The sequence below is a fragment of the Entelurus aequoreus genome, linkage group LG17 (assembly GCF_033978785.1).
Source record: "Entelurus aequoreus isolate RoL-2023_Sb linkage group LG17, RoL_Eaeq_v1.1, whole genome shotgun sequence".
NCBI lineage: Eukaryota > Metazoa > Chordata > Actinopteri > Syngnathiformes > Syngnathidae > Entelurus > Entelurus aequoreus.
Genome location: NC_084747.1, coordinates 12889898 through 12902840, shown reverse-complemented (window position 1 = coordinate 12902840; position 12943 = coordinate 12889898). Strand labels below are relative to the sequence as shown.

The 12943-nt window shown below is 40.7% G+C and overlaps 1 protein-coding gene and 1 pseudogene across 1 annotated transcript in view; both read right to left on the bottom strand.

The window, feature by feature from the left end:
• LOC133632368 (gastrula zinc finger protein XlCGF57.1-like) overlaps window positions 1-12943 on the bottom strand; it is a 90065-nt gene that overhangs the window by 10960 nt on the left and 66162 nt on the right. The gene's annotated exons all lie outside the window — the stretch shown is intronic.
• LOC133632066 (zinc finger protein Xfin-like) overlaps window positions 9338-12943 on the bottom strand; it is a 41750-nt pseudogene continuing 38144 nt past the window's right edge.

Genomic DNA, 12943 nt, shown 5'->3' with positions numbered 1-12943 from the left:
GCCACCCACACTGCTTTAAATGTAACTTAGATATTGGGTTTCACTATGTAAAGTGCTTTGAGTCACTAGAGAAAAGCGCTATATAAATATAATTCACTTCACTTCACAAACAAGTAAGCAGAACTATCATACTGATCGTATTAAAGGCCTACTGAAATGATTTTTTAAATTTAAACGGGGATAGCAGATTCATTCTATGTGTCATACTTGATCATTTCGCGATATTGCCATTTTTTTGTTGAAAGGATTTAGTAGAGAACATCGACGATAAAGTTTGCAACTTTTGGTCGCTGATAAAAAAGCCTTGCCTGTACCGGAAGTAGCGTGACGTCACAGGTTGAAAGGCTCCTCACATTTCCCCATTGTTTACACCAGCAGCGAAAGCCATTCAGACCGAGAAAGCGACGATTACCCCATTAATTTGAGCCAGGATGAAAGATTCGTGGATGAGGAACGTGAGAGTGAAGGACTAGAGTGCAGTGCAGGACGCATCTTTTTTCGCTCTGACCGTAACTTAGGTACAAGCTGGCTCATTGGATTCCACACTCTCTCCTTTTTCTATTGTGGATCACGGATTTGTATTTTAAACCACCTCGGATACTATATCCTCTTGAAAATGAGAGTCGAGAACGCGAAATGGACATTCACAGTGACTTTTATCTCCACGACAATACATCGGCGAAGCACTTTAGCTACAGAGCTAACGTGATAGCATCGGGCTTAACTGCAGATAGAAACAAAAGAAATAAACCCCTGACTGGAAGGATAGACAGAAAATCAACAATACTATTAAACCATGGACCTGTAAATACACGGTTAATGCTTTCCAGCCTGGCGAAGCTTAACAATGCTGTTGCTAACGACGCCATTGAAGCTAACTTAGCAACGGGACCTCACAGAGCTATGCTAAAACCATTAGCTATCCACCTACGCCAGCCAGCCCTCATCTGCTCATCAACACCCGTGCTCACCCGCGTTCCAGCGATCGACGGCGCAACGAAGGACACCCGATCGTCAATGCGGTCGGTGGCTAGCGTCGGATAGCGCGTCTGCTATCCAAGTCAAATTCCTCCTGGTTGTGTTGCTGCAGCCAGCCGCTAATACACCGATCCCACCTAAAGCTTTCTTCTTTGCAGTCTTCATTGTTCATTAAACAAAATGCAAAAGATTCACCAACACAGATGTCCAGAATACTGTGGAATTTTGCAATGAAAACCAAGCTTTTTGTATTGGATACAATGTGTCCCAATACTTCCGTTTCAACGATTGACGTCCCGCGCATACGTCATCATACATAGACGTTTTCAACCGGAAGTTTAGCGGGAAATTTAAAATTGCACTTTATAGGTTGACCCGGCCGTATTGGCATGTGTTGCAATGTTAAGATTTCATCATTGATATATAAACTATCACAGTCATTTTCAACCAGTGTGCCGCGGCACACTAGTGTGCCGTGAGAGATCGTCAGGTGTGCCGTGAGAAATTATTTAATATCTCCTAATTAACCATTGTCGGGTGTCCGTGCTATAATAAAGTGCGGCAGATAATGTAATACTCATCTATTTCAGTAGGTGGCAGCAGAGGGCGATAAATACCTGTAAAGACAATCGAGTTAGCGCTGCGCATCACGTGACAGTGACAGTTTGGGATCGCAGCAAGATGATGCGAGCAAGTGACAGTGATGGAGAAGTTTTTGAGAAGGGAAAATGCAAATGGCGAACAGGGTCCTGGACACAATTCTGACCCAGATGAAGGCTCTAGTATGAGTGGTCTACAAAATAAAAAAAGACGGTGAGCTCGAGGCAATAAAGCGAAAGCTATCTTTCATTTGGATTGACTTTCACCGGGGATGCGAGAGCACTGACTCCGCAGTGCTTGGTGTGTGGTGAGAAGCTATCCAATAGCGCCATGGTGCCAAGCAAGCTTAAACGCCATCTCCAAACGAAACACCACGATGGACTATTTTGTACGCTTACGTACAAACAATGAGAAATAGGCAAGTTTTCTGAGAAAAACCACAAAGGTAAACAAGAGAGCCCTCAAAGCTTGCTACCTTGTTGTTGAACTCGTAGCTAAATCAAAAAAGTCCCACACTGTGGCAGAAACATTAATACTGCGAGCTTGTAAAGCCATTGTAATAGTAGTAAGTATAAATACATTTAGAAAACTATATTATTAACTATATGTATTATATACTGTGTTAAGAGTGTCATTTTGTGTCATTTTGGTTGGTGGTGTGCCGCAGGATTTTGTAAATGTAAAAAGTGTGCCGCGGCTTAAAAAAGGTTGAAAATCACTGAACTATCAGACTGCGTGGTCAGTAGTAGTGGCTTTCAGTAGGCCTTTAAGGCCTCTTGTGGTGATCAAAAGCAATGCTGTATTAAATAATATGCTCAGTCGGGGTAAAAAAATCCACTGTCCTTCCTGACACCATAATTAAACTAAATGATAGTTATTATCCCAATGATGTTGATCTCGCCACCTGTTTTAACAATTACTTCACTCCTATAGGTGAAACTATTTCAAAAATCATAACCCCACACAAGGGAACAGCATACCAACATTACCTCAAAGGTAACTATTTCAACTCACTTTTTCTTACACCTACTAATAAATCAGAAGTTATCAAAATTATTACGAACCTGAAAAGTTCCCATGCTGCCGGTGTGAATGATGTGAGTGGTAAAATTGTCAAATTCCTTGAAGAAGAAATTGTGGATCCGCTTGTATTTTGTATAAATCTCTCTCTGCTCCACGGAGTGGTACCTAAAATGACTAAGATTGCAAAAATTATACCAATTCACAAAGCTGGTGATGAAAACAACTTGCAAAATGATCGACCTATTATCGATTCTACCAACATTCTCAAAGGTACTCGAGAGTGCCCAATAGACTAAGCGGATACCTGGATAAACTAAACATACTCAGCCCATGCCAACATGGCTTCAGGAAGAAGAATACCACCTGTATGGCAATCCTTGATCTAATTGAAAAAAATCCATGCTGCTGTTGATAATGGTGAGTGTGGAATCGGTGTTTTCCTTGATTTATCAAAAGCATTTGACACCATTGATTTTTGATATCTTATTGGGTAAATTGCAACACTGTGGTGTCAGAGGGGTTGCACTCAGTTGGTTCAGAAGTTATTTATTTGAAAGGGAGCAATATGTGCAAATAAACAACAGCAAATCTTCAAGTAAAAGTATAACATGTGGAGTTCCACAAGGCTCCATATTGGCACCACTTCTTCTTATATTATATATAAATGACTTTGTGAATTCATCAATTATTTTTTCACAAAGTAATTTTTGCTGATGACACACATTTATTCATCCATCCATCCTCTTCCGCTTATCCGAGGTCGGGTCGCGGGGGCAGCAGCCTAAGCAGGGAAGCCCAGACTTCCCTCTCCCCAGACATTTCGTCCAGCTCCTCCCGGGGGATCCCGAGGCGTTCCCAGGCCAGCCGGGAGACATAGTCTTCCCAACGTGTCCTGGGTCTTCCCCGTGTTCTCCTGCCGGTCGGACGTGCCCTAAACAGCTTCCTAGGGAGGCGTTCGGGTGGCATCCTGACCAGATGCCCGAACCACCTCATCTGGCTCCTCTCCATGTGGAGGAGTAGCGGCTTTACTTTGAGCTCCCTCCGGATGGCAGAGCTTCTCACCCTATCTCTAAGGGAGAGACCCGCCACCCGGCGGAGGAAACTCATTTCGGCCGCTTGTACCCGTGATCTTGTCCTTTCGGTCATAACCCAAAGCTCATGACCATAGGTGAGGATGGGAACGTAGATCGACCGGTAAATTGAGAGCTTTGCCTTCCGGCTCAGCTCCTTCTTCACCACAACGGATCGATACAGCGTCCGCATTACTTAAGACGCCGCACCAATCCCCCTGTCGACCTCACAATCCACTCTTCCCTCACTCGTGAACAAGACTCAGAGGTACTTGAACTCCTCCACTTGGGGCAAGATCTCCTCCCCAACCCGGAGATGGCACTCCACCCTTTTCCGGGCGAGAACCATGGACTCGGACTTGGAGGTGCTGATTCCCATCCCAGTCGCTTCACACTCGGCTGCAAACCGATCCAGTGAGAGCTGAAGATCTTGGCCAGATGAAGCCATCAGGACCACATCATCTACAAAAAGCAGAGACCTAATCCTGCAGCCACCAAACCAGATCCCCTCAACACCCTGACTGCGCCTAGAAATTCTGTCCATAATTGTTATGAACAGAATCGGTGACAAAGGGCAGCCTTGGCGGAGTCCAACCCTCACTGGAAACGGGTCCGACTTACTGCCGGCAATGCGGACCGAGCTCTGACACTGATCATACAGGGAGCGGACCGCCACAATCAGACAGTCCGTTACCCCATACTCTGTGGGCACTCCCCACAGGACTTCCCAGGGTACACGGTCGAATGCCTTCTCCAAGTCCACAAAGCACATGTAGACTGGTTGGGCAAACTCCCATGCACCCTCAAGGACCCTGCCGAGAGTATAGAGCTGGTCCACAGTTCCACGACCAGGACGAAAACCACACTGTTCCTCCTGAATCCGAGGTTCGACTATCCCGCGTAGCCTCCTCTCCAGCACACCTGAATATACCTTACCGGGAAGGCTGAGATTTATTTGAAAGGTATTTATGTCACACAAAAATCCTGAAAGCCTTCAAGCTATTGTCAATAGTGAATTAGTTAAAGTAGACACTTGGTTCAAATGTAATAAATTATCTTTAAATATAAATGAAACAAACTATTATATTTCGTTCAAATAGAAGCCGTAAAAGCTTTGATAGGGTACTGATTAAAATAAGTGGTAAAGCAATTGAGAGAGTTGAGAGCACCAAATTCCTTAGAGTATACATAGATGGATTTATACATTTTAAAATCCATATTGAATATTTAATGAATAAATTATCTAAATATGTCGGTCTACTCTCAAAATGGAGACACTTTCTTCCTCTTAACGCTCTCTTAATTCTGTATCGGACTCTATTTGAACCATATATAAACTATTGCAATGTCGTATGGTGTAACACGTATCCCAGTTATCTTAAAAAACTGGAGATCCTTAGAAGAAAGTCATACGTGTTATATCATGGGCCCACTTTAATGCTCCCTCAAATCCTCTTTGTTATGGGTACAATCTTCTGAAGCTTACGGAGGGCAACAGATTCCACAGTGCTTGTATTATGTATAGCGTAGTATATGGATTCAATTCTAGACTCTGCCAGCTCATTCCAGTGACCACTACTTCTCATAGATATAACATTAGAAGTAAACCTTTATTAAGAGGGAAAAATCGTCCTCTAAAGTGTACAAGCTTTAGTACAGCCTGTAGAGGTCCGATGATCTGCAATAAGATTGATAGCTCTATAAAAGAATCAAATTATTTAAACATTTTTAAAAAGCGTTTTAAGCTAAATTTATTGCGATGTTATGCTTAGTACTTTTAACACACCCCTTATGGTTAAAAAATGAACATCAGTTGCATAATTTTGGTCTTGACCACTGTATGTATGATGAGATTATCGCAGATCTTCAAGATGCAACCTTTTAATAAAATTTGAATAATAGGATATTGAGACTGATTTGGTGGATTTAAAGATTCCTTATTTTTTTAAATCTATAAATGAAATTGTAAATGGGTATTTGGTGGGTAGATTTGGAAATGTATTGTATTGCATTTTGTATGATGATGTATACTTCAAGGGATGACCTTTTTGCAGAACGGACTCTGATATTAACAAAAGAAACAATAATGAACTACAAAACTATGTCTGTCTGTTAATAAATAAATAAATAAAACATTTTTTTTTTAAAAAGCGCCACTCTTTGGTCGGAAGCACGAGTCCGTCGATTAGTTACAACCGGACATCCACCATGCTATTAACACTCCTGCACATGCTACCACTACCTCTCCTTACTTGCCCACTCACGTCACTCACCCCACATACTGCCACTCTTAAAGGTGCACACACACATACACTACTCTCACAACAGCTGCTTTAAAACACGCCTTGCCAAATGTGGTGATTAGTATTACCACCTTTGCTTCAGACTTAGGTCAACATTTAAATAATAAGCATTCAGATCTGCACAAGGAGTTTAAATAGTGACAGGTATAATGTAGTTGTTACACCTGTCCTGCTGCTCTCTCTTTACTCGCCCGCTCACTCACTGACGTCACTCAGACAACACGTTGACATTCTCACAAAAACTCTCATAAGTTAACCAGCTCCCCTGCTGTGCACATGTAGATACGTAGAACTTGATGCCAAATATTAGCACAGTTAAAACTGCCCAATTAGCAGTCAACTAATGCAAGTGAAATGACTACATTTTGTAACAAATTCCTACAATTTGTGTTTTGCCTTTAATAAATGTGTTTTACCTGCTACATGGCTTATCTGTGTACATTTATCCATTGTTTCGTTTTTAGTACTTAATTAATAATTGTATTTTTCTTAAAGCACAGACCAGGAGTGGCAACCATAAATAATTAATAATTTAATATGTCAGTAAAACTTAATTTGTATTCTAATCTATTCCTTGATTATAGCAGACTATATGTAATATGGAAAATTGTAAATTGTTATTTGAGTGCAACAAGAAAAGCCCAATGTGTTTAATGCCATTTAATTTATATTTTAACCTTGTAAAATTGTTATTTGACTGTGAGTGTTTAATGTAGTGTAAGATTTCATGTTAAAATAAAGCCAATATTGACATTGTTCGTAGTTCCCTTTATTTGGTAAAGTATTTATACATTTAGTACCAGTACTAAATTATTGGTATCGGGACAACCCTAGTGTGTAGTGTTTCTTCTTTTTCATATTTATTTACATATACTTAATTGATATTGAGATTAAAATGGGATTAATTGTCCAGCACTAACTCAACCCTACTAAGAACTAGGAAATACAATTCAAAAATGCTCGAGGACTCGATGAATAACTTATCTTAGTAATGCTAACTAAATATCTTATTTGTGGCATTTGTTAAAAATAGGAAGCGATTGTTTTGCTCTTGCACTTTCTAAATTTGACTTTTGCATTCTTTCATCTCTGATGTGAACTCCACTGCCTTCTTCAAGCTAACAATCATGGCGGCTCTTTCTTTACATTCTTGAAAAATCGGCAAAGGTCTCTTATTTAAGGGATTGGAATAATTTTCAAATGACAAAACTTCAAGTCACTCACCTTCATCTTTCGTCTTTATCTCCGTTGGTGATTTGCTGGAAGTTGGTGGCGCTGATTCTCTTTCATGTTCTCTTTTAGCGGACGTCGCCATCTTAGCATAGCAGTAGTCGTCCATCTTCTATCACGTCTTCAATCTTCACTTCAAATATCGCTCCAAACTCAATGCACGTTTCGTGGCTTTGGAAAATACCAATTGAGATATTTGTTGCTATATTTGCTGTGAATCATATGACTTTAAGATCGTGAATTCGAAGAATCTCCGAACAACCATAGGATGCGGTGTTCGTCTTTTTGCTCCGCTTCAAGTACATTTGCGCATGCGCCAGAAGTCAGCCACTTCCGTTTCCTACTCGACATCAGTTGTTTTTCAAAACAAAGGCATTTTAATCTTGTTTTAAAACAATGGTTGGCAAAAGTATCTAAAATCAAATAATCTACAACTACTCTTTGAAAATAAAAAATATATATATACAAGCACGTGCACAGACTTTTTCAATGGTTGTTGTTCAAACCAGAAAAAGGGCATACATCGAACAAAAAAAATCCTATATTTAAGTTAAAGTTAAAGTACCAATGATTGTCACACACACACTAGGTGTGGCGAAATTATTCTCTGCATTTGACCCATCACCCTTGATCACCCCCTGGGAGGTGAGGGGAGCAGTGAGCAGCAGCGGTGGCTGCGCCCGGGAATAACTTTTGGTGATTTAACCCCCAATTCCAACCCTTGATGCTGAGTGCCAAGCAGGGAGGTAATGGCTCCCATTTTTATAGTCTTTGGTATACATTTTAAATTAGGGCTGGGCGATATATCGATTTGCACGATATATCGCGGGTTTGTCTCTGTGCGATATAGAAAATGACTATATCGTGATATTCGAGTATACGTTCTCACGCAGTTGCTTTTAGCTGCTGGCATTACACTACAGGCTCTCCTCGCTATTTCCTGTCTCTCCTTCTCACAGACAGCAAGCGCAGTGGTGGTTTGGCTTCGAGCGGGAATATGTCGAACAGACGACCGTAATTTGTCAAGTGTGGGGCGAAAGCGTTGCTATTGAAAGTAGCATTACTGCTAATATGTAGCATCATTTGAAAAGTCACCTGCTAGAGAATGAAGAGTGCTTACTCCGCATGTCAACATCTCCGTTCGGTGCCACACGCCCACACCATCAAAATGCAGAGGCAAACATTTCCAGATCAACACCGTATGAAAAAAAAGTGATTTTTTTAGTTGTGATTTCCTTCTCTGCATGAAAGTTTAAAAGTAGCATATATTAATGCAGAATGAAGAAGAATGTTTTAATGTAGACACATAGAATCATCATACTGCTGTGATTATATGCATCAAGTGTTCATTCAAGGCTAAGGCAAAATATCCAGATATATATTGTGTATCGCGATATGGCCTTAAAATATTGCGATATTAAAAAAAGGCCATATCGCCTAGCCCTATTTTAAATACTACAAGAAACACAGAATATTTTTCAACATACTTAGTTGTTTTAGTTAAAAACCTTTAGATAGTCAAATGATTACTCTGAATAAAGAAGAAAAGCACTAAGAGTGTAGATCTCCACCAGGACCAATCCTATTGTTCACGTGCTACTAAATTGTGTGCCATCTCATGTGTATCGTGTGCTGCTATGACAACAAACTTCCATGAATCCTGTAAAACACCAGACAGTTAGTAATATGGTTTCACATAAAAATGTTGGTGAAACTGCTCATTTCTACCTAGCGATAGGTGGCTCTAACTGTAGTGCTAATCACTCACCAGCAGAAAGCCCTCATCGCACTGCTAATCAATAACTACCATCTTAGGCACTTAACATCACTAATCGCCAGTTAACAGCTATCATGCTGAATTTCAACTATCTTAAATGCAAACATGAAAACAAGACACATTAACGTATTTCCCCATTACAAACATCTTTACCCAAACCAGGTGAGTCAAACTCATTTTAGCTCAGGGGCCGCATGGAGGAAAATCTATTTCCACGTGGGCCGGACGGGTAAAATCATGGCATGATAACTTAAAAATACGACTACAACAACTTCAGATTGTTTTCTTTATTTTACTTCGGCCCAAAATAGAACAAGCACATTCTGAAAATGTACATATCACAAATAATCCTCTTGACAAAACACTTCAAGTTAGTTAAACATTAAGAGGGAAAAAATTGTGCATTTTCAAAAACACCTTGAAAAACACAATGAACTTAGACTAAATCCCAGTGTTTCTACAAAGCAATTAAACTTTAAGTCACAACCCATCTAGGATTGAACAAAAACCAAATAACGCATGAATAAAAACGATTCAATGTATCAACTACCTCATTTGTCATTTCCACATATTAATCCTGTGCTAACTCAACAAACCATACAAACTGAGGTAGAAACTATTCAAGAGTGTTGAGTTACTTCCTGTCTTCTAGACATAATGTGTATTGATAGAAAAATAAAAGCTGTGCAATGTGTGAACAATTTCAACAAAGCACAAATAAAAAGTTAAAAGACTGACAGTATTGCAGTAAATCACACACTATTCGCTTTCTTTACATTTGCACAGAAGACAATCATTTTCACAGAACTATATCAGTGTGCAGTGTCTCATGCTGCATTTTAAGTGGGGTTACGGATTGCTTATTTTACTCCTGTTTTACGTTGGGTGGAGGAGGAGGAGTCACAGCCCCGCTTTACCGTGTACCTCTTGCTTGGTATACTTGCTCACCCCGGTATAAACTACTTGCTTGCCTAACAAAAATTGCTATTGCGACATCCAGTGGACACAATTAGAACAGCAGTTTCTTTAATTTAAAAATGCAGCTGAATTTTAGGCTTCGCAAACTCATCTCGCGGGCCGGATTGAACCTGTTATGCCCGAATGTCGAGGGAGGTGGGGGTTGGGTTGTGGGTGTTGGGGGTTAATTGTTCATATGTCTCTGATTTGCACATTAATCAGTCTGAGGAGTAAAAGTTGCCACTTTTTTATGGGAACAGTTACCCAGCATCACATGTGTGTGTCGCTTAAGTATCCACAGCCTGTAGAAGTGTGCGTATGACAGCTATGAAGCTGCTGTGAGGCAGTGCCCATTCTTACGTCAACTTGATACATCTAAACTTTGCCGTGAAAAAGAGTGTAGTGCAGGTTTTTGAGCGTGCACAAACTTGACACATGAGGCCCCAGGTCCCTGGACTGAAGAAGGAGTAACCAAGCACTTGAAGCATCATCTATCTTACTGTTCAGGAAGGTTTCAGATACAGAGAAGACATGGGGTCATGAGTAGATAAAATTATGCTCTAAATAATCCAAGTTTGTATGAATACCTCAGATATTTGTGAAAGAAGCAGTGAGGAGGTCCTGGGTAGGGTGGATGTCACCACATATGAGCAACATACCACAAACTAAACAGCTAATTTGTTATTTTCCCTTGTGTGTTCTTATGTGTTTTACTGCGTCTGCATTATGTTGGAACCTTTTACAGCACACTGAACAACTAAATGGTCTTAGTGTGTTGTTTCATGTGTCGAGTCAATTTCCACTCAACAGAAATGCTTTTGCCACAAACTGAACACTTAAATGATTGTTCACCTGTGTGTGTTCTCATGTGTTGAGTCGAATTACTCTTACCAGTAAAGCGTTTGCCACAAACTGAATTATTAGATGTTTTTTCTCCTGTGTGTGTGTTCTTATGTGTTCAATCAAAATGCTTTTTCGAGAAGTGCTTTTGCCACAAACTGAACAGTTAAATGGTTTTTCACCTGTGTGTGTTCTCATGTGTTCAGTCAAAGAGCTATTTCGAGAAAAGCTTTTGCCACAAGCTGAACAATTAAATGGTTTTTCTCCTGTGTGTGTTCTCATGTGTTGAGTCAAAGAGCTATTTTGAGAAAAGCTTTTGCCACAAACTAAACAATCAAATGTTTTTACTCCTGTGTGTGTTCTCATGTGTCGAGTCAAAGAGCTATTTTGAGAAAAGCTTTTGCCACAAACCGAACAATTAAATGGTTTTTTTCCTGTGTGTGTTCTCAAGTGTTGAGTCAAACAGCTATTTCGAGAAAAGCTTTTGCCACAAACTGAGCAGCTCAAACATGTTTTACCTCTCTTCTTTGAAGAGCATTCAGAATGTTTGTTGTCAGCGTGAGTCCTCATATCACCTTCACAGTCTTTATCGCTGCTCAAAGGTTCTTCAACCTCGTCTTCAGCCTCACTATCTGATAGTGGAGCTAAGAGGTTGTCTACTTGTGGTTTCTCTTCATCATCTTCAGTCTTCACAAAGATAATATTCAGTGGAAACTTGGTGTAATCAGCTTCCTCTCGTCCTAGAAGACACTCTCCCTCCTGAGTGATGCAGAGTTCCTCCTCTTCCTTTTTAATGCCGGGTGGTTGTGGAGTCTCCTGCTTCAAAGTGGAGCTCCCCCCTAACTGAGGGGAAACTTCTTCTGGATTACCGATCAGCTGCTGGACGTCTGCAAGACACAAACAATAAAAACACACTTTCTTCTATGTACTGTATGTGTGTGTAGTAGGGTTGTACAGTATACTGCTACTAATAAAGTATCGTGGTACTAATCAATTGAAATCGATAATATAGCACCTTTGAAAACTGTTCTTTCATCTGAATGAAATGATGGTGACTACAGAGCTGAGGTGCATGATGTTGAGTGTGTCAAAACGCACACACAAAGTGCATACAAGCAATAACATGGTGGAGAGGAAGAAAGGCAACAAAGGACAATTCTACTGGTTAATAAAGAGGGTGCGTGAAGTGCAATATGGAGGTATTTGGGCTTCTAAACTAACAATAAAGGTGACGCTTTAAACAGGGAGCCGCCGCTCTGCAAGGGTTGCTTTACACCTTTCCTGTTTGTCGGCTCCCAGACCGTGGTCGAGGAGCGCAGGGGAGACGTTCCCTCCAGGGCGCATGTTTTGTCGGGGGTAACACTGGGTCCATAAAGCTCCACTCTTTGGTCGGAAGGACGAGGCCGTCGATTAGTTACAACTTGCTCACTTTATTTCTTATTTCCACATGGCACAACCGGACATCCACCATGCTATTAACAATCCTCAAAACTACGACAAACAGTGAATGCATTTGGACTGGCAAAGCAGACTATCAGTAATTGTCCGCGATGTATGTCCAGCGATTATTCAACGTCTAGTTTTGTACTCCATAACTATTGTGAAGCCATGAAGTGGTTGTGGCCGTCAAGTACGACCGCCAAGTTCAGCCTACAAGCACAGTGTCCTGACCAGATATCTAGATCCCTAGATTGATTGTTGTAAAATGTTCTTTATCACATTGTTTACTTTCACACGTCCATTAAAGATATGATTCATGTATGATGGATCAGGTGTGATTCACTACAATAGTCGAACAGCTGCTGATGGTGAGGCAAGCAAGGTTTACTGTTCAAAGAAATGTGGCAATAGTCTACATTGAAACACAGGGTAAGGATACACTTCCAGGTCAGAGGTGACTATGACGCGCGCAATTTTTTCCCGGCGGACGTAGGGGTGAGGGGGTCTTGAACAGTGGCATTGTGTGTGTGTGGACAAGGATAAGGTTAGGTGAGATATACCCTGGATAACCTTAGCTGGCTTAGTGTAGAAGGTGCCTTAGAGATAGTGGGTGTTATGTCCACTCAAAAATCAATCGAATAACTTGATGGACTCGATGTTTAACTTAGCTTAGTAATAATGCTCGCTAAATTTTTTATTAGTGGCATTTGCCAAAATTTGCAAAG